This window comes from Oryctolagus cuniculus, chromosome 1, assembly GCF_051225735.1.
Source record: "Oryctolagus cuniculus isolate XC-2025 breed Fujian yellow rabbit chromosome 1, ASM5122573v1, whole genome shotgun sequence".
Classification (NCBI taxonomy): Eukaryota; Metazoa; Chordata; class Mammalia; order Lagomorpha; family Leporidae; genus Oryctolagus; species Oryctolagus cuniculus.
Genome location: NC_142867.1, coordinates 169,593,975 through 169,616,886, shown reverse-complemented (window position 1 = coordinate 169,616,886; position 22,912 = coordinate 169,593,975).

Genomic DNA, 22,912 nt, shown 5'->3' with positions numbered 1-22,912 from the left:
AGCAACTCTCCAGCAGGAGACCGTGTTGTTTAGCCTCCGGAAGCGAAACTGCCCTGCGCTGAAGTCACCTATGCGTAACAAGCCCAGCCCCGCGCAGGTGTGCGCGTTAGACTGGAGGGTCCCCAGAGTGGCCTGAATTAGAGTAACTGGAAGTGCAGGTGTCTCCGGGCTCCTGAGAAATAAGTTAGCCCCTACAAACTTTTTGCTTCTGCTCTCAAACTCTGCTTCCTTTAAGGATTGTGTGATACAAGAAGAAACCACACAAACCTAAACCCTTTGTACTGCCACAGAGGGCTAAGCACCAGATGTCTTGCAGACCGGAACAGTTTTGTTTGTTTGTTTTTTTTTTCTTGAGTTTGTACAGTTCCCAGCTAGCTCCCTAATGTTTCCCCTAACGACTTTTTCAGCTAAGAAAGATTGGCAGATCTTTACACCAGTAAGCAAAATTGAGCTGTATGATATGCTGACCTTTTGGTTACAATATACTGGTTTCAGTTTATTTAAAAAATATCTCAACAAGTTCACTTACCATGTTTAACTCTTGAACTGTTTTCTCTCTGCAAGAAGCATTGTAAGGACTGATTGAGGGCCGGTGCAGTGGCACAGCAGGGAAAGCCACTGCCTGCAGTGCCAGCATCCCATATGGAAGCCAGTTTGAGTCCCTGCTGCTCCACTTCCAATCCAGCTCTCTGCTGTGGCCAGGGAGTGCAGCGGAGGATGGCCCAAGTCCTTGGGCCCCTGCACCCACATGGGAGACTGGGAAGAAGCTCCTGGCTCCTGGCTTCAGATTTGCGCAGCTCCAGCTGTTGTGGCCAATTGGGGAGTAAACCGGCAGATGGAAGACTTTTTCTCCCTCTGCCTCTCTTTGTGTAACTCCAACTTTCAACTAAATAAATAAATCTTAAAAAAAAAAAAAAGACAATGAGAAAGACAAATCTAAATTGGATAAAATGGCAAAGGCAGATAAAGCACGCTATGATCAGGAAATGAAGGATTATGGATCAGCTAAGGAAGGCAAGAAAAAGATAACTCTAGGCTGGCGCCGCGGCTCCCTAGGCTAATCCTCCGCCTTGTGGCGCTGGCACACCGGGTTCTAGTCCCGGTCGGGGCGCCGGATTCTGTCCCGGTTGCCCCTCTTCCAGGACAGCTCTCTGCTGTGGCCCAGGAGTGCAGTGGAGGATGGCCCAAGTGCTTGGGCCCTGCACCCCATGGGAGACCAGGAGAAGTACCTGGCTCCTGGCTTTGGATCAGTGTGGTGCGCCGGCCACAGCGCGCCGGCCGCGGTGGCCATTGGAGGGTGAACCAATGGCAAAGGAAGACCTTTCTCTCTCTCTCTCTCTCTCTCACTGTCCACTCTGCCTGTCAAAAAGAAAGAAAGAAAGAAAGAAAAAGATAATCCTAATGCCCATAAGAAACCACCATCTGGACTCTTCTTATTCTGTTCAGAATTCCACCACAAGATCAAATCTACAAACCCTGGCATCTCCATTGGACTCTACCTTTCGAAAAAGTAAATCAATTTTTTAAAAGGATTTATTTATTTAAATGAAAGAGTTACAGAGAGAGAGAGAACAGACAGAGAAAGATCTTCCAACAGCTGGTTCACTCCCCAAATGGCTGCAACAGCCAGGGCTGTGCTAAGCCAAAGCCAGGAGCCAGGAGTGCCTTCCAGGTTTCCCAGGTGGGTAAAGGGGCTCCAGCATTTGGGCCATCCTCCACTGCGTTCCCAGGTATATTAGCAGGGAGCTAGAATTGGGATGCTGGCATGGCGGACAGCAGCTGAACCTGCTGTTCCACAGCACCAGCCCCAAAAAATCAATTTTGGAGGCCAGCATTGTGTATACTGAGTCAAGCTGCCCCTATGACACTGGCATCCCATGTGTACCTGGGTTCATTCCAGCAGCTCCACTTCCATTGCAGCTCCCTGCTAATTTGCCTGGAAAAGTAGGGGAAGATGGCCCAAGTGGTTGGGCCACTGCCTCCAACATGGAAGACCCAATTGAAGCTCCTGGTTTTGGCCTGGCCTAGTCATAACTGTTGACGCCATTTGCAAAATGAACCAGCAAATGGAAGATATCTCTCTCTCCTTTTCTCTCTGTAACTCTGTTTTTCAAACAAGTAAGTAAATCTTAAAATAAATAATAATCCTTATAGCAATGAATTTGCATATATATATATATATATACACACACACACACGAATTACTTCTTTAAAAAAAAAAAAGCTGGGGTAGATGTGGAGTAACTTGAGTGACAGTGAAAAGCAGCCGTACATCATTAAGGTGGCAAAGCTAAAGCAGATGTTGCTGACTGCAAGCATAAAAGAACATTTGATGGTAAAAACAGTCCTGCCAACATTGCCCAGAAAAGGTAAAAGAGGAAGAGAAAACCAATGAGGAGGAAGATGAGAAGGAGGAGAAGAAGGAGCAGGAGGAGGAATAAAAGCTTCGCTCTCTTGGGGCTGGCACTGTGGTGTAGTAAGTAAAGTCACTGCCTGCAGTGCTGACATTCAATATGGGCGCCAGTTTGAGACCCAGCTGTTGCACTTCCAATCCAGCTCTCTGCTATGGCCTGGGGAAGCAGTGGAAGATGGCCCAAGTCCTTGGGCCTCTTCACCCACATGGGAGACCCAGAAGAAGCTCCTGGCTCCTGGCTTCGGATCGGCGCAGTCCTGGCCATTGTGGCCATCTGGGGAGTGAACCAGTGGATGGAAGGCCTCTCTCTCTGTAACTCTGCCTTTCAAATAAATGAATCTTAAAAAAAATTTTTTTAAATAAAAAAAAACACTTTGTCTTCTTTGGCAGTGCTATGATTGGCACATTAGGTTTAATTACAAAATTAGATACAAGCATAATGTAGTGTCTCAAAGCACTCTAGACATTGTCAGTGGTTTGCATGATGTGCCCATGGGTATCTGCATCATCCTGAAACTGTGTCAAAGTTGTACATATTTCCAAATATGTTTAAAATGAAAAGGCACTCTCATGTTCTCACTCTGTGCACTTTGCTGTTGTGGTAACACAGCATTTCAAGATGTGTCTAGCATTTCATTATATTTGTAGGGCAGTGTTAACTCTGGTTACTGGCTAGAGATTCTAAGTTATTGAGTGCACATAGCTACATTGATAAAAAGCAAAACAATGGAGACCAACTCATGTTCCTTGTGTGACACTGAGGCGGTGGAGAAGATGCCTTTGCAGATGCCATAGTCAAGGTGTGCACTGCGTGGCTGGACCCCTTGACTCTGTAGTGGGCATTCATTTCTCTTCAGGTTGTCTTGTTTTTTTATATAATGACATAGCATTTAAAGGAGGAGACAGCAGCTATGAGAAAGGCTTTTTTTTTTTAAGTATGGTAGTTTTTAAACTGTTTTTAAACAAAACTATAGACCTCTTCAGTGTCAGCAAAATGAAGTGCCATTGCCATCAATGAAAGTTCAAGAACCTTCTGTACTTGAACACACTGCAACATTCTCGATTTTTTGTATCTTTAGAATGCTCAAATGTTTCTGAAGTTAAATAAGCAGTACTACATTTAAAAAAAAAAAAAAAAAAAACCTGTAAAGCACCGTGTCAATCCATTAAATGCTTCACAGTCTTAGAAATTAAAGGGAGTTCTCCCTCTCGCGCTCTCTCTCTTTCTCCTCTCTGTGTCTGGTCTCTGCTTTTCAAATAAATAAATAAATCTTAAGTGCTTGGGCCCTTGTACCCATACTGGAGACTGATAAGAAACTCCTGGCTCCTGGTTTCTGCCTGGGCCACCCCTGGCCTTTGCAGCCATTTGGGAAGTGAACCAGCAGTTTGAAGATTCTCTCTCTACTTTTCTCTATCTCTCTTTCAAATAAATAATTTTTTTAAAGGAAATTAAAGTGAATCTACTAGAAAATCACAGGATTCGTGGCACAGAGGACAGCATGTGTCCCTAATGTGTCAAAATACCACCATACTATGAGTTACAATGAATATTAACATTTTACTCAAATTAGATTAACTTACTTAGATCTAATTTTATGTATTTATTTATTTAAAAGATTTATTTATTTATTTGAAATTATTTGAAAGTCAGAATTACACAGAGAGGAGAGGCAGAGAGAGAGAGGTCTTCCATCTACTGGTTCACTCCCCAATTGGCTGCAATGGCTGGAGCTGTGCCGATCTGAAGACAGGAGCCAGGAGCTTCTTCTGGTTCTCCCACGCGAGTACAGGGGCCCATGAACTTGGGCCATCTTCTACTGCTTTCTCAGGCCATAGCAGAGAGCTGGATTAGAAGTGCAACAGCTGGGTCTCAAACTGGCGCCTATACGGGGTGCCAGGTGGCGACCCCATTAGATCTAATTTTAAAATTTCAGACCGGCGCTGCGGCTCAATAGGCTAATCCTCCACCTGCGGCACCGGCACACTGGATGCTAGTCCAAGTCGGGGCTCCGGATTCTGTCCCGGTTGCCCCTCTTCCAGTCCAGCTCTCTGCTGTGGCCAGGGAGTGCAGTGGAGGATGGCCCAAGTCCTTGGGCCCTGCACCGGCATGGGAGACCAGAACAACCTGGCTCCTGGCTTCAGATCAGCTGCGGCGGCCACTGGAGGGTGAACCAATGGCAAAAGGAAGACCTTTCTCTCTGTCTCTGTCTCTCTCTCTCTCTCTCTCTCTCTCACTGTCCACTCTGCCTGTCAAAAAGAAAAAAAAAATTTCAATTGCACTAAGGTGAAGGCTATATAATGGGATGCATAGATTTCCCTGGTAGCTTACATGTAATGTGATCTACATAAAAAGATCTCCTGAGAGACAATGCATATAGATTTCTTAAAGTATTTATGATGAAACAAATTGATATACTACTAAGAAATATACAATTTTGAGTACAATGAAGTCTATTACACTTCTACAATTATAAAGAATTGAATGATAATAATACACATTAACTCATTAATGTTATTTTTATCACATATATATTAGTTACACAGGCATAAAACAGACCAATAACTGGTATTTAGATAATGTTAAAGGATCGCAAATGGATACTATAGCAAGTACCTTACAAGATGGGGAACCTTGTACTTGTCCTCTGTGACTGTTCTGAGGCTCAGGTCAATTTATTACTCACCTGAATTACTGATCTCTCTGCCTCCCATGGATTCTCCACTCACCCTCTCCACAAGCCAAAATTATACTCCAAATAGTGTAAAATGGATCATGATGACACCCAAATGAAACACTGCATTATCAAATATTTTCAGTATTTTCCACTAGGAGTCTCAACGGCCAAGGAGATACAGTGGCCCAAGTTGTGGGGTAGACTTTGAAGGGATCCAAATCTTCTGTGTAATATAAAAAAATTCAGTGTTTGCATATTCTTTTTTTTTCTTTTTTTTCTTTTTTTTCTTTTTCTTTTTTTTTTTTTGACAGGCAGAGTGGACAGTGAGAGAGAGACAAAAAGAAAGGTCTTCCTTTTGCCGTTGGTTCACCCTCCAATGGCCGCTGCGGCCGGCGCGCTGTGGCCGGCGCACCACACTGATCCGATGGCAGGAGCCAGGTACTTCTCCTGGTCTCCCATGGTGTGCAGGGCCCAAGCACTTGGGCCATCCTCCACTGCACTCCCTGGCCACAGCAGAGAGCTGGCCTGGAAGAGGGGCAACCGCGACAGAATCCGGCACCCTGACCGGGACTAGAACCTGGTGTGCCGGCGCCGCAAGGTGGAGGATTAGCCTAGTGAGCCGCGGTGCCGGCTTGCATATTCTTATATAAGGGGCAGGGGGAGGTGGCAGGGGTTGAGAGGCAAAGAGACAGAGCTGGTTGACTCCCCAAATATTTACAACAGTACTTTATCATGAAACTGAGAGTCAGGCAAGCCTCCAGGTCTCCCACATGGGTGGAAGGAGTTCTCACAACTTACTTGCACCACCACCACTGCCTGCCAGGGTCTGCATTACCAGGAAGCTGGAATCAGGAGCCAGAGATAGGAATCAAACCCAGGCTTTCCAATGAGGTGTGTGGGCATTTTAACCACTAGGGCAACAGATGAAGTAGTTTATGTTTTTCACATCACATGAAGCACTGAAAATGATTTATGACATCCAAATCATAACACAAGGGCACTAAATATTCATTCAGTTTAGTAAATAAAATAAAACCATTGGGGCCAGCATTGTGGCCTAGCAGGTAAAGCCACCGCCTGTAATACCAGCATCCCACATGGGTGCTGGTTCAAGTCTCCACTGCTTCTGGCTTTCGAATGGCCCAACCCAAGCAGCTCTTGGGGGCATTTAGGGAATGAACCAGCAAATGAAGTATCTGTGTATCTCTGGACCCTCCTTTTCTCTCTCTTTCAAATAAAAAATAAAACTTAAAAAACAATAAAACCACAAACATAAGTTGGAAGTTACAAACTCCTCAGTATTCATTAATTGCAATCAATCCTCATTTTTATTATTTGTTATTTATGGCTACTATATTTATACTATGTTTTATGAACAGGTATTAGAGAGTGATTCAGCTACTGACAGCATAGATGTGACCTTGCCCTCACAGAAACAGGTCTCCACCAGTAATCAGACCAATTACATTAATATAGCTGTAATAAGTAACATAAAGAAATCAAACATGGGGCTGGCACTGTGGTGTAGCCAGTTAAGCTGCCACCTGCTGCACCAGCATCCTGTATGGGCGCCAGTTCAATTCCCAGCTGACCCACTTCAGATCCAGCTCTCTACTAATAGCCTGGGAAAGCAGCAGAGGATGACCCAAGTGCTTGGGCCCCTGCCACCCATGTGGGAGACTTGAATGAAGCTCCTGGCTCCTGGCTTCGTATAAGCCTAACTCCTGCTATTGTGTCCATTTGGGCAAATGCATGATTCATTCTCTTTCTCTCTCTTTCTCTCTCTCTCTCTCTTCCCCACCCCCCAGCTCTGTAACTCTGCCTTTCAATTAAAAAATAAATAAATCTTTTTAAAAAATGAATAAAACATGAGATTCTCTAAAAACATGCAACAGAGAAACAGTCTAAAGTACCCAGAATAGAATATATTTGCAAAACTAAGTATAAGATTTTCATACCTAGAAAACATAAATACTTTCTATAAATTTTTTTTTAAGATGTATTTATTTGAAAGGCGAATTACAGAAAAAAAGAGAGGGAATACAGAGAGAGACAGCTTCCATTCACACTGGTTTATTCCCCAAATGGCCACAACAACTCTGGCTGGGCCACACCAAAGCCAGGAGCCAGGAGCTTCTTCCAAGTCTCCCACATGGATGCAGAGGCCCAAGGAGCTGGACCATCTACTGCTCGTTTTCCCAAACCATCGGCAGAGAGCTGGATCAGAAGTAGAGCAACAGGAACTCGAACTGGCACCCATGCAGGATGCCAGCATTGCAAGTGGTGACTTAACCCATTATGTCACAATGCTGGCCCCTAGGAAAAAAAAATTTTTTTGACAGGCAGAGTGGACAGTGAGAGAGAGAGAGACAGAGAGAAAGGTCTTCCTTTGCCGTTGGTTCACCTTTCAATGGCCGCCGCAGCCAGCGCGCTGCAGCCGGCGTACCGCGCTGATCCGATGGCAGGAACCAGGTACTTATCCTGGTCTCCCATGGGGTGCAGGGCCCAAGCACTTGGGCCATCCTCCACTGCACTCCCTGGCCACAGCAGAGAGCTGGCCTGGAAGAGGGGCAACCAGGAAAGAATCCAGCGCCCCGACCGGGACTAGAACCCGGTGTGCCGGCGCCGCAAGGCAGAGGATTAGCCTAGTGAGCCGCGGTGCCAGCCTCCTAGAAAAATTTTTAATGAAAGAATTCAGTGAAATATTGGGCAAGAGACATTAGGCACTTTCCAAAATAGGAAATTATTATGGTCAGTGACCTTTCAAAAAGGTGTTCAAACTTTTTAGTCATCAGATAAATGCAAATTATAACCACAACAATGAAAACAAATGAATTACTGCTACCCAAAATAGAATGGTTGAATCCTAACAAATATGGCATCAAGTAAAGGAAAGCTGAACCAAAAGAACAAATGTTGTATGAGTTCATATATATCACATTGAAAAATCGGCAAAATTATTCTGTGGTTTAAGAGTCAAGATAATGTCTCTGCAGAGGAGAAAGGGAGAAAGTGATTTGGAAGGAAGAGTGGGGGACTTTTTGTTTTGTTTTTGTTTTTGTTTTTGTTTTTTGAATATCAGAGGGGAGACAGAGAGGTCCCTTCTACTGTTTCACTCCTCAATGCCTGGTAAGGTCTAGGCAGAGACAGAGGCAGAGGCCAAAGGCCAAAGGCCAAAGGCAGAAACTCAATCCAGGGCTCCCAGGAGAGTGGCAGGAACCGATTACTTGAGCCATCACTGCTGCCTCCCAGAGTCTGCATCAACAAGAAGCTGCAGTTGGAAATTGGAGGAGGCATTGAACCCAGGCAGCATCTTCACTGACATCCTCACAGCTAGGCCAAACGCCTGTCCTTGGCATGATGTTTTTTATCTGAGTGGTAGTAATTGTTCTAATTCATCAAACTGTACATTATAATTTGTGTATTTTCCCATACATATGTTACCTTTAAATGTAAAAGCCGGGGTAGGTGTGGCGGGGCTAGTGGTTAGGACACTGGTCTGGGACACCCATGTCCCAAATACCAGTGCCTGCATTCAATTCCTGGCTCCAGTTCCTGATTCCAGCTTCCTGCTGATGCAGACCCTGGGAAGACAGTTGGGATGGTTCAAGTATGGGGCTTCCTGTCTCCCACTTGAAAGACTTGGATTGCTGGCATTTGGGGAGTATATGGGCTCGCCCTTTCTGTGTCTATCTGCCTCTCTCTCTCCCTCTCTCTCACATAATTAAATAAAAAAGAATTACAAAAAATAAGCATTTTAAATGTTTTTTTTTTTGCTTCTAAGTACTTAATTTGTGAATTTTTAAATTTTTTTTATATTGGCCTTGCCAAGCTTTCAACAAATAAACCACACAGGTTAATTTGACTCAATAAAGGATAAAACTTAAGAACCTTCCCTTCCCTTCTCTTCCCTTCCTTTTCCTTCTCCGCCTCCCACAAAAATAACTGTTGCTTTAGAAAAGGGAAAAACTTAATGACAAAAACAGCTGGAAAGGAAAATGAGCTCCTTTTTCCTTTTGGTGCCATTGACTCTTAGGAATTTCTTCAACTGAAAGGATTTTCTCTCTTTAGCTCTTTTGTTTCCTTTACTTGGATATTTTCTTTTTTGCCAGGGTTGTCAGTAACTCAGGAAAAAATTTAATACTACATTACAAGAATTTCATTAGCGTAAGTAGATGGGTTCTTTTTTAGCTTTCACAGCCATATTATATACATGTTGATGTTTTAAATACTTTTTAGTCAAAAGCAAATATATTACAAATTAAACAGAATAATTTTAAAAATAGTTTCTCACCTAATTTTGCTGAAATCACTTCAGTTAATATGAAAAGGGATGAGCATGTGGCATGGCAGTTAGGTCACCACTTGGGACACCCGCATCCTATTTTAGAGTTCCTGGGTTTTAGTCTTGGTTCCAATTTTGATCCAGCTTCCTGCTAATGCACACTCTGGAAGCAGCAAACCATTAAACAGGTGATGGTTCAAGTACTTGGATCCCTGTCAACCACATGGGAGCCTGAGATTGAGTTTCAGGCTCCTGGCTTTAGAATGACCCAACCCTAGCTGTTTTAGCAATTAGGGGAGTAAATTAGCAGATTGAATATTCACAAACACTCTCTCTCACTCTCTTCTTTCCAAATAAATATAATGTTTAAAAATCTGGAAAGCTGCAGCTTCATTTAAGGCAGCATATGATAACATCACCTGTGTATTAACCAATCCCTTAGTGGGCGGGACAGCGAATTTATAAAAAATGAAGTGTGCTGGGCTGGCACTGTGGCGCAGCGGGTTAAGGCCCTGGCATGAAGTGCCGGCATCCCATATGGGAAGTAGTTCTAGTCCCAGTTGCTCTACTTCTGATCCATCTCTCTGCTATGGCCTGGGAAAGCAGTGGAAAATGGTTTAAGTCTTTGGGCCCCTGCACCCACGTGGGAGACCCGGAAGAAGCTGCTGGCTCCTGGCTTCAAATGGCGCAGATCCGGCCATTGCAGCCATCTGAGTAGTGAACCAACAGATGAAGACCTCTCTCTGTTTCTACCTTTTTCTGTAACTCTGTCTTTCAAATACATAAAAATAAGTCTTTTAGAAAAATAGAAAATGAGATGCACTGTCTTAAGACTCAGGAAAAAATTATGTGGCATAATAAGTTTATCTTTGGGGGCCAGTGCCACAGCTCAATAGGCTAATCCTCCGCCTGCGGTGCCGGCACACTGGGTTCTAGTCCCGGTCAGGGTGCCGGATTCTGTCCCGGTTGCCCCTCTTCCAGGCCAGCTCTCTGCTGTGGCCCGGGAGTGCAATGGAGGATGGCCCAAGTGCTTGGGCTCTGCACCCGCATGGGAGACCAGAAGAAGCACCTGGCTCCTGGCTTCAGATCAGTGCGGTGCGCCGGCCACAGTGGCCATTGGAGGGTGAACCAACGGTAAAGGAAGACCTTTCTCTCTGTCTCTCTCTCTCACAGCTTCAGGCTGGACCAGCCTCAGCTTTTGCGGGCATTTGATTTTATCTAGTCCCTTCATCAGAGCCAATTTTGTGACTGTTAACATCAATGAGGTCTAAGCTGGATGCTTCTGTTAATATTCGGAGACCATTTCAAGAGTTCATGGTTTTCTCTTTCAAGAGAACATTATTCTTAGCAATTAATATATAGTTGCTTGTTCTTTTTTGGAAAGAAAGCCACTGCCTGCGGCGCTAGCATCCCATATGGGCACCAGTTCAAGTCCCGATGCTCCACTTCTGATCAAGATACTTGCTAATGTACCTGGGAAAGCAGCATACAACGGCCCAAGTGCTTTGACCCTTGCACCCATGTGGCAGACACAGATGTAGTTCCTTCCTGGCTCCTGGCTTTGAACCAGCCCAGCTCCAGCAGATAGAAGATCTCTCTCTCTCTCTCTAATTCTGCCTTTCAAATTAAAAAAAAAAAAAAAAAGAACAAGAATAACAAATAAGCTCCAATGAGGCAGTGATAAGGACAGCATCCCAGGGCACTCCCTGTAAATTCTGCAGTCAGAGCAGACCAGACCACTGTTCCAAGTTACGCAGGCAGCGATTGTGCAGACATCGTTCTCAGAGTTTGTCTCAGAAGTAGTCAAGGTTAACACTATATTCATAATACTAGAATGTTAGGCCGGCGCCGCGGCTCACTAGGCTAATCCTCCACCTAGCAGCGCTGGCACACCGGGTTCTAGTCCCGGTCAGGGCGCTGGATTCTTTCCCGGTTGCCCCTCTTCCAGGCCAGCTCTCTGCTGTGGCCAGGGAGTGCAGTGGAGGATGGCCCAGGTGCTTGGGCCCTGCACCCCATGGGAGACCAGGAAGAAGCACCTGGCTCCTGCCTTCGGATCAGTGCGGTGAGCTGGCCACAGCACGCCGGCTGTGGCGGCCATTGGAGGGTGAACCAACGGCAAAAGGAAGACCTTTCTCTCTGTCTCTCTCTCTCACTATCCACTCTGCCTGTAAAAAAAAAAAAAAAAAAAAATGTTGCCTTTTGCGCTGTCATTTACTACTCAGGAATGTGCTGTGGAGTTTTCCAGAGGCTACATTAGGAGCAATTTCACCATTGCTCTGAAGGCCAGTGCTTCCATGTTCTATTTTAAATTTTTCTTAGCTTTACAATATAACATGACAAACATTGATGGATGCATCCTGAAAACCATTTTCAAGAGTATTATGGGAGTCCTGAAAACAACATGTGTGAGAAATGTAGGTTTCAAAGACCACATCCGGAAAAACTAAATTCTCTGGTCAGCATGGTGGTATAGTAGGTTAAGCTATTGCCTGCAATGCAGCATCCCATACGGGCACAGGCTCGAGTTCCGGCTGCTCCACTGTGGATCTGGCTCCCTGCCAATGCGCCTGAGAAATCAGCAGAGGATAGCCCAAGTGCCTGGGACCTGCACCCATGTGGGAGACCCAGAAGAAGCTCCTGGCTCCTGGCTTCAGCCTAGCTCAGCAAGGCTGTTTCCACCATGTGAGTGGAAGACCCCTCTCTTTGTCTTTCCCTCTCCCTCTCTCTGTAACTCTGCCTTTCAAATAAATAAAATAAATCTTTAAAGAAAGAAAAGAGAATAATTATCGTTAATTCTCAATCCTTTAGATGCTCCTTTGACTCTAAGTCCTTTGTTGAGGTACCCTTTCCTTTCTTGGAGACATTGACACACAAAGAGGGGACCCAAACTGTGGCCCAGTGGCCCCCAGCATGAGGAGGGATGGGTGAGCTGGTCGGAGGAGACTCAAGGGGTCAAAGACAAAGAAGTGGGAGGGGGATGGGAGCAGGAGGGTGACGAGCAGGCTAGCCATGCACTTCCATCCCTCCAGGTGGGACTCTGCAGGGTACTGGCCCCACCTAGATCTCTGAGTGCTCCACCTATCTCCAGAGCCGCCCAGCCCCATCCCAGAGCATACTCCACCCAGGAGCTTCCTGCAACCCCTCCCTGAGGTCCCAAGGTCACTTCTGCTTCCCTCCAGGCCTTCCCCTGGACACTTCACTCTTGGGATCTTATGCATAAACATTCCTTGTGCACAATACAGACAGTCTTACATGGAAAAATGAAGACTTATTTTCAGTAGAACAGAAAACTTTTGACTGCATGCATTTCTGCAGTAACTCCAAATAGGTCTTGAAGTCTGTGTAGTTACTGACTTAAAAAGCTAAGGATTGAAGTAGACCACTTAAAACCTATGGAATTTTTGTATCCACAGCACTCACAATCCCACTTCTTGCACAATAAGAATTCTCTGCCAAGGCTAGTGCTGTGGCTCAGCAGGTTAAGCCAGGGCCTGCAGTAACACCAGCATCCTATATTGGCACTGGTTTGTTTCCTGCAGCACAATTTCCTATCCAGGACCGTACAAATGCACCTAGGAAAGCAGCAGAGGATAGTCCAAGCACCCATATGGGAGAACTGGATGGGGTTCTGGGCTCCTGGCTTCGGCTAGGCCCAACCCTGGCTTTGCAGCCATTTGGGGAGTGAAATCAGAGGATGGAAGATCTCTGCCTCCTTTTGTGTAACTTTGCCTTTCAAATAAACAGATAAATCCTTAAAAAAAAAAAAATCCTCTCCTGCCTATTCCTTGGACTTGTGGGATTCTTGAGGACATTAACTTCTACTAGAAAATAATTTCAGCCAAAGTAAAAATCTCATCTGGTGGGTAGTATTCATTATCACATTTTATTAACACCTGCAGGAATGCCCTTGCAGATTTCTCATTTGCATATACAACTTCCCAAAATGTTTAATGCCATGGGACAATGTAGTAGAATTGTTGTAACCACTAATCCAGCCATCAAAAAGGGGAATTTCTGCACAAATGTCAGCTTTTCCTTAAGGTCTTTCTACATTACAAAGTTTTGTGTGTTCCTTTTTTCTTTAATTGCTCCCAAACATTAAGATGCAGAAGAAAATCAAGGTTGAACCCTCAGTATTTCCAGTGTTACATGTGCTGGCATAAGCCTATTTATTATTGGTCTGTGTGCTAATTCTTATTAAAGAAACACATTATTAGAAGAAATCATATATCCACCGCCACTCACTCTGCTTCCATTTTCCTGTGTCTCCCTTCATGTGTGCCAGATCTTTTTTCAAAGATTCCCCCATTCATCTCTTGCTTGGCATAAGTTAAGCTGTTAGTTTTTCAAGGTCACATGTGAATTGGATCCCAAGTTCTCTGTGTTTGGAAATAAGTTGTTCCAAAGGCTGTGCTGTTGAGACCCAGAAATCAGCCTGTTTCCCCACCCTCCCCTCATCCCCTAGAGGTGACATAATGTGCTTGTCTGGATGGAGTCCATGCTTTACAGAGTCATACTCGGAGAGGATTTCATGTTGGTGACTCACTTAGCTGTCACATCAAGCGAACTTGACTAGCTGCAGATTGCACATGGAAAGTTAAAATCTTGGGTTATCCTTTGTTCTATGGTAAATAAACAGCAACATAAGTTAACTGTGAGGATAAAGACACACAAACTCTTGGAGCTCTTTCTTGCTCATTAACTCAGTAAACAGATATTCCTTGAGTGTTTGACTGATACCCTGAATTGTACAGGGTGCTGGTGATGGTTGTGTGTAAGGCAGACATGCCTTTGCTGGTACAGTGCCTCATTGACATCTCTGCAGAGGCTGGAACCCCTGCACTGACAAGAGCATTTCTGTCGACCTAATTTCATTAGCTATACTTATAATAAGAGGATTAATTATCTAGTACCTGCATTGTTTAATCCACTTGATCCCTTGTTATTTTCATAGTGGGCAACCTTTTGTCAGCACCATTTTTTTTTCCTACAAGGATGTCTTTCGAAGGCCATATCTGTGTTTGTTGCTATTTCAGCTTTTTTTTTTTTTTTTAATTTAGACCTACACCTAGGATTTTAATGATTACATAGACCCAGAAAGGAAAGCAAGGAATGAGGGATATTTTATAAAATCACTGGCCTGGAGGTGGACGTTTCTGGCTTAGTGGTTAAGACCCACTTGGGAAGCCTGCACCTCATATTGGAGTGCATGAGTTCAATTCCTGGCTCTGTTTCCAGTCCAACTTCCAGCCAATACAAATCCTAGGTGGCAACAGGGGAGGGCTCAAGTAACTGGGTCTCTGCTACCCACATGTAGACCATGATTGAGTTTCAGTTTTTTTACTTTGGCCTGGCCCAGCCCTGGCTATTTTACACACTGGGGAGTGAACCAGCAGATGGAAGATCTCTCTCTCTCTCTTTTTCCTTTCTAGGAATTTCAAATAATAGTAATCTTTAAAAATCTTTCTATAGTTTAGAAAACACTGGTCAATATAGTACTGTTTTAAAGAAGATGCAACACTGGGGCCAGTGCTGTGGCATGGCAGGTAAAGCTGCCTCCTGTGGAGCCAGCATCCCATATGGGCATTAGTTTGAGTCCTGACTGCTCTGCTTCTGATGCAGCTCCCTGCTATGGCCTGGGAAAGCCGTGGAAGATGGTCCAAGTCCCTGTATACCCATGGGAGACTCAGAAGAGGCTCCTAGCTCCTGGCTTCAGATCGGCCATATCTCTGGCCATTGCAGCCATTTGGGGGGTTAACCAGCAGGTGGAGGACCTCTCTCTCTCTCTATCTCTTCCTGCCTCTACATCATTGTAACTCTGCCTTTCAAATAAAATTTTTTTTTAAAAAAAGATACAACATACAATATCTGAAATATTTCTTCCTTTATAAAAATGTGTATATATTTACAAAGAACAAAACCTTGGAAAAGCATGTATTGAAATTTTAACAATATTTCCTTTTATATGTTGGGATTACAGAGATTTATGCTTTTTTTCATGATTTATTTATTTATTCGAAAGGCCTAGTAACAGAGAGGCAGAGACAGAGAGAGAGAGAGAGAGAGGTGGGACGGGGTGGGGCTGGTTCGCTCCCCAAATGGCCACAACAGCCAGAGCTGAGCTGATCTAAAGCCAGGAGCCAGGAACTTCTTCCAGCTGACAGGAGCTTCTTCCAGGTCTCCCATATGGGTGCAGGGGCCAATGACTAGGACCCTCCTCCGCTGCTTTCACAGGCCATAGCAGAGAGCTAGATTGGAAGTGGAGCAGCTGGTGCCCATAAAGGATGGGCACTGCAGGCAGCGGCTTTACTTGTTACACCACAGTGCAAGCTCTGTATGCTTTATTTTAAGTTTGTCATCTTCCTTTTTTTTTAAATCATTTATTTTTATTTTTATTTGGAAGACAGAGCTACAGAGAGGCAGAGGCAGAGAGAGAGAGAGAGGTCTTTCATCCGCTGGGTCACTCTCCAAGTGGCCAGAACAGCCAGAGCTGCGCTGATCTGAAGCCATGAGCCAGGAGATTCCTTGGGGTCTTTCACAAGGGTGCAGGGGCCCAAGGACCTGGGCCATCTTCTACTGCTTTCCCAGGCCATAGCAGAGAGCTAGATCAGAAGTAGAGGAGCTGGGACTTGAACCAGTGCCTATATGGAATGCCAGCATTACAGGTGTGGCTTTACCTGCTATGCCACAGCGCTGGCCCTGCAAAGGGGATTTAATAACACTTTGTAAAATTAGAGTTTAAATAACTATGCTTTGATGTATAGTTTTGAACTAATGTAACATGGTTTTTCCTTTTTATTTATTTTTAAAAGATTTATTTATTTGAAATGCAGATTTACACAAAGAGGCAGAGGCAGAAAGACACACACACACACAGAGAGAGAGAGAGAAAGAGAGAGAGAGAGAATCTTCCATCAGCTGGTTCACTCTCCAAATGCCTGCAACAGCCAGGGCCGTGCCTGGAGGAAACCAGGAGTCAGACAGAAGACCTCTCTCTTTCTGTCTCCTTTTCTCTCTGTATAACTCTGACTTTCAAATAAATAAAATAAATTAAAAAAAAAAAAAAGTCAGAGAAGATAGAGCTCCTCTAAGGAAGGGCTGAAGCAGACAAGCCTGTGGTCTCCTGCCTCAAGGCCTCAGGCCAGGGCCACTTACAGCCAGCCAGCCTCTGGGTCAGCCCCCACACCACTTCTAGAAACTGGGACTAGGAATGGGACCTTGCCTGTCAAGGAAGAGAGATTTTAAAAACAGGTTTTATGTGTATGCCCCAAATCATGTGCTTCCCTGATCAATTTTGGTTATGCCAGAACTTCTTCATTCCCTTTCCATATGCCGTCTTCACATATATTCATGTAGAAGATCATGTGAGGCCTTTTGGTCCACACCTCTGGCTGAGTGAGTTCCTGAGGTCTCCTGCAGTTTGCAACACTGCATTGTAACTGCAATGTGACTGGAGTTTCTCAGACTTCATATTGTGTGACTGATATGAAGTCAGTATCAATTTGTAGACAGGGTAGTAACCAAGACCTTTTTCTTTATATATACAATAATATTTTTGAAAGTGCAATTTGTATGGCAGCAATCAGTGTCGTATTGCTTGCATAGATTTAATAGAATTTTTATAATGAATGCAAGCATTTTAACTTAATGGTACTTAATTTAAATGAAAAATCTTAACGTAAACTCTCTTATGCTTTGTTTACAACTACTTCCCATTTCTATGTCCCCAGTTGTTACAGAAAAAAAAATTTTGAGAACAAATCTCTCAGGAAAATTGCCTTTCTCCATGTGTTCAGAATTTTTATACTAGAATACTAGTATAACACCTTTCTTTCACTGTGGAATATATGCTAGAAAAACTGCCACCAATTTACTATCTGACAAATAACATCTATAAATATTCTAGGCATCTGCAAACACCCTGATGATGTAATATAGTGTGACTAACCTATAACGGGGTTTACATTATTATTGTGTTTAAGGTTTGTTTATTTGAAAGGCAGAGTGACAGAAATAGAGGGAGTGATACACAAATAGGTCTTCTATCTTCTGGTTTACTCTCAGAATGGCTGCAATGTCCAGACAGGGCCAGGATGAAGCCAGGAACCAGAAACTTCTTCTGGGTCTCCAACATAGATGGTAGGGACCCAAATACTTGGTTATCATGTGCTGCTTTTCAAGGCATATTAGCAGGGAGCTGGATTGGAAGTAGAGCAGCTGGGACTCAAACCAGCACTCTCATACGATATGACAGCATTGCAAGTGGTAGCTTACCTTACTGCACCATGACACTGACCCCATGTTAACTTTCTTTTTTTAAAAGATGTATTTATTTGAAAGTCAGAGTTACAGAGAGAGAAGGAGACACAGAGAGAGATCTTCTATCTGCTGGTTTACTCCCCAGATGACCGCAATGGCCACGGCTCGGCCAGGTCAAAGCCAGGAGCCAGGAACTTCATTGGGGTCTCCCACGTGGGTGGCAGGAACCCAAACACTTTGACCATCTTCCACTGCTTTACCCAGGCCATTAGCAGGGAGCGGGATCAGAGTGGTGCAGTTGGAACTGGCACCCATATGAGAGGTCACGGTCATAGGCAGTGGCTTTACCAGCTACACCTCAATGCTGGCCACTCCTATGTTAACATTTTATAGTGGGATTTCATATGGAAAACTATTTTACCAGAGTTTTTTTTTTTTTTTTTTTTTTTTTTTTTTTGACAGGCAGAGTGGACAGTGAGAGAGAGAGACAGAGAGAGAAAGGTCTTTCTTTGCCGTTGGTTCACCCTCCAATGGCCGCCGCAGCCGGCATGCTGCAGCCAGCGCACAGCACTGATCTGAAGGCAGGAGCCAGGTACTTCTCCTGGTCTACCATGGGGTGCAGGGCCCAAGGACTTGGGCCATCCTCCACTGCACTTCCTGGCCACAACAGAGAGCTGGCCTGGAAGAGGGGCAACCGGGACAGAATCCAGCGCCCCAACTGGGACTAGAACCCGGTGTGCTGGCGCCGCAAGGCGGAGGATTAGCCTGTTGAGCCGCGGCGCCGGCCTTTACCAGAGTTTTTTTAAAATAAAAAGTGGGGGCTGGCACTGTGGCGTAGCAGGTAAAGCCACCACCTGTGGTGTGGGCATCTCATATGGGCACCAGTTCGAGACCCGGCTGCTCCACTTCCGATCCAGCTCTCTGCTATGGCCTGGGAAAGCAGTAGAAGTTGGCCCAAGTGCTTGGGCCCCTGAACCCATGTGGGAGACCCAGAAGAAGCTCCTGGCTCCCGGCTTCGGATTAGCGCAGCTCCAGCCATTGTGGCCAACTGGGGCATGAACCAGCAGATGGAAGACCTCTCTCTGCCTCTCTTCTCTCTCTGTGTAACTTTGACTTTCAAATAAATAAATAAATCTTTTTAAAAAATTAAAAATATGGCCGGCGCCGCGGCTCAATTGGCTAATCCTCCGCCTGCGGTGGCGACACACCGGGTTCTAGTCCTGGTCGTGGCGCCAGATTCTGTCCCGGTTGCCCCTCTTCCAGGCCAGCCCTCTGCTATGGCCCGGGAGTGCAGTGGAGGATGGCCTAAGTGCTTGGGCCCTGCACCCCAGAGGAGACCTGGCTCCTGGCTAAGGATCAGCACAATGCGCCGACCGCAGCGCGACGGCTGCGGCGGCCATTGGAGGATGAAGGAACGGCGAAAGAAAGACCTTTCTCTCTGTCTCTCTCTCTCTCACTGTCCACTCTGCCTGTCAAAAAAATAAAAAATAAAAATAAATAAAAAATTAAAAATAAAAAGTAACTAATAAAAAATAAAATAAAATAAAATAAAAAGGGTATTGCTTTTGTGTTCAAAAATAAGTAAATCAATACATAAAAATGTGTGCCCTTAACAACAGAGTTTCAAAATACATGAAGTAAAAACCAACAGAGCTAAGAAAAACAGAAAAACCCACAATGACAATTGAAGACTTCAGTGTTCCCATCTTATAGAACCAATAGATACAAATTCAGCAAGGATACTGGAGAATTGAACACCTGACCAACTGAATGTAGTTGATATTTATAGGATATGCAATAACAGAGTATACTTTCAAATGTACAAGGAACATTAATCAAGATAGACATACCCTGAGTAATGAACAAATCGTATTTCTTTAAGATTTATTTATTTGAAAGTAGGGTTACAGGAGCTTCATCTGGGTCTCCCATGTGGCAGGGGCCCAACCACTTGGGTGGTTGATGGAGTTCAGTGGGAAGATGTTGGTGAAAGAATATATAATTACAGTTAAATAGGAGGGAAAAAGTCTAGAATAGGCAAATACATGGGCACAGAAACTATGTAAGTGACACCTAGGACATTAGGATTGAGAGAGAGAATAGGTATGGAGGGGAGGGACCTTTGGAATGACTACTAAGTGTTAGGGAGTTTGTTGGGTGATAAAAATACTGTACAGACAATTGTGATAGTGATTGCACACATATCTCAATAAAGCTTTTTAGAAAATAAATTCATAACCAAAAGATATCAGAAAAATTCTCTAAACATTTGGATATTACAATTTTATAATTTGGGAATGGACACTGCGATATAGCAGGACTTGAGTGCCCGCATCCCACACTGGTGAGCCTGGTTCAAGTCTTGGCTCCTCCACATCCAATCCAGCTCCTTGCTAATGCACCTGGGAGGCAGTGGATGATGGCCCAAGTGCTTGGGTCCTTGTCACAGAAAAAAAAAAGAGCAGGCAGCACCGCTGTCAATAGGCTAATCCTCCGCCTGTGGCTCCGGCACACAGGGTTCTAGTCCTGGTCGGGGTGCTGGATTCTGTCCCGGTTGCCCCTCTTCCAATCCAGCTCTCTGCGGTGGCCCGGGAGGGCAGCAGAGGATGGCCCAAGTGCTTGGGTCCCTGCACCCGCATGGGAGACCAGGAGAAGCACCTGGCTCCTGGCTTCAGGTCAGCGCATTGCGCCGGCCACAGCGGCCATTGAGGGGTGAACCAACGGAAAAGGAAGACCTTTCTCTGTCTCTCTCTCACCGTCCACTCTGCCTGTCACCAAAAAAAAAAAAAAAAAAAAAAAAAAAAAAAAAAAAAAAAAAAAAAAAAACAACAACTAGGGGCCAGTGCCATGGCTCACTTGGTTAATCCTCCATCTGCATTGCCGGCATCCCATATAGGCACCGGATTCTGTCCTGGTTGCTCCTCTTTCCAGTGCAGCTCTCTGCTGTGGCCCCGGAGGGCAGTGGAGGATGGCCCAACTGCTTGGGCCCCCGCACCCGCATGGGAGACCAGGAGGAAGCACCTGGCTCCTGGCTTTGGATCAGCGCACCAATGCCACATCCCATATATGCACTGATTTGTGTCCCTGCTGCTCCACTTCTGATCCAGCTCCCTAAAAGTGACCTGGGAAAAGCAGCAGAAGGTGACCCAAGTGCCTGGGCCCCCGCCACATGCATGGGAGACCCAGATGAAGCTCCTGGCCCCTGGCTTCTGTCTTGCCCAGCCCTTGCCACTGTGGCCATTTCAGGAGTGAACCAGTGAAGGAAGATCTCTGTCTATCCCTCTCTCTCTGTAACTCTGCTTTCAAATCAATTACTTTTTTTTATAAAAAAAAAAAAAAGAAGAAAGCTTTCATATCAACCAAGTCTCAAGAAACATTAAAATACTAGAAAATGGAGAATAACATAAACCCAAAACACAAATAAAAGAGATAATAAAGAGCAGAAACAAATGGAAATTAAAGCAAAAAATACAGAAAATCAGTAAACAAAAAAAATTGTTCTTTGAAAAGATCAAAAATATTGATGAACACCCTTAGCAAGCTTGAAAAAAGAAAAAGTGCACACACAAATTACACATATCAGAAATGAAAAAAAAAAAAGGATATCACGACATAATGGAGGTTTGCACACTGTTTCCAGGATTTCAAACAGCACAAAGAGCAGTGTGGAGTAGGTAAAAGAGCGTGAGCTTCAAAGTTGATAGTAATGGGCACCAATCCTTCTTCTTCTTCTACTAACCAGTTGTGATGTAAAGCAAATTGCTTCATCTTTTAGATTTCAGTTTCCTTATCTGTAAAATGTTTATTATAATATTTTAACTAAAAAACAAAAAGATTAGGCTAAAATGAAATTAAAATAGGTAAAGAGCCTGACACATACAAGGGGTCTTCAAAATTTTCAAGGTAATGCATATTATGAAAATATTTGCCATGATTTCAAAAATTGTGAACCGAAGTTAATTTCTTTTTTTAATTTATTTTCATTTTATTTGAAAGGTAGAGAGAGAATGATAGAGAGAGGGAGAGAGACTACCATCAGGAAGTAAGAGATCTTTCATCCACTGGTTCACTCCTCACATGCCTGCAACAGTGAGGATCCCAGAATTCCATCTGTGTTTCTCATGTGGGGGGCAGGGACCCAAGTACTTGATCCATCATCTGCTGCCTCCCAGGGTTTGCATTTGCAGGAAGCTGGATCAAACTTTCTTAAGCTATTTTATCAAAAGCCATATATTGTATATCAATATATGTATCCATGTGTGTGTGTGTGTATATACATATATATATACACATACATAAAACTTCCATTAAAACAAAATAGATCGTACAGCGTTGTGGCACAGTAGGTTAAGTTGCCACTTGCAATGCTGTCATCCCATGCTGGAATGCGGGTTCAAGTCCTGGCTACTCTACTTATGGTCCAGCTTCTTGCTAATGTGCCTGGGAAGTCAGCAGAAGATTGACCCAAGTACTTAGGCCTCTACCATCCATGTGGGGAGATCCAGATGAAGTTCCTGGCTCAAGGCTATGGTCTGGCCAGACCTGATTGTTCATTTGGGGAGTAAACCAGTGAATGGGCAATTCTCTCTTCCCTCCTTTCTCTTTTTATCTTTCCCTCTCTGTCACTCCACCTGTCAAATAAATAAATAATCTTTTTTAAAAATAAAATGGAAGAGCCAAATATAATGCCACTGTTATTTGATATTTTTGTTTGATAACTAAAAGTTTCAAACCTGGTGTCCGTGAGAGAAGGCTCTGTGTTAACCACAGTATTTGTGTGTTCAGTATGAGTAATTTTATAAAACCCACACTAGAGGGCAGATTTTTTTTTTAACTTTTATTTAATGAATATAAGTTTCCAAAGTACGAATAATGGGTTACTATGGCTTCCCCCCCATACCGTCCCTCCCACCCACAACCCTCCCCTTTCCCACTCCCTCTCCCCTTCCATTCACATCAAGATTCATTTTCGATTATCTTAATATACAGAAGATCAGCTTAGTATACATTAAGTAAGGATTTCAACAGTTTGCTCCCACACAGAAACATAAAGTGAAAAATAATGGATAATTTTTTTTTAATGATGATGAAATCAGATCAGACCTATTGTCATGTTTAATCCCAGTGAGAGTCAAGTTGGGAGTTGATAGTTTCTTTTCTTTTCTTTTCTTTTCTTTTTTTTTTTTTTCAGAGGATCAGTTTAGTATGCATTAAGTAAAGATTTCAACAGTTTGCACACCCATAGAAACACAAAGTGAAATATATTGTTTGAGTACTCGT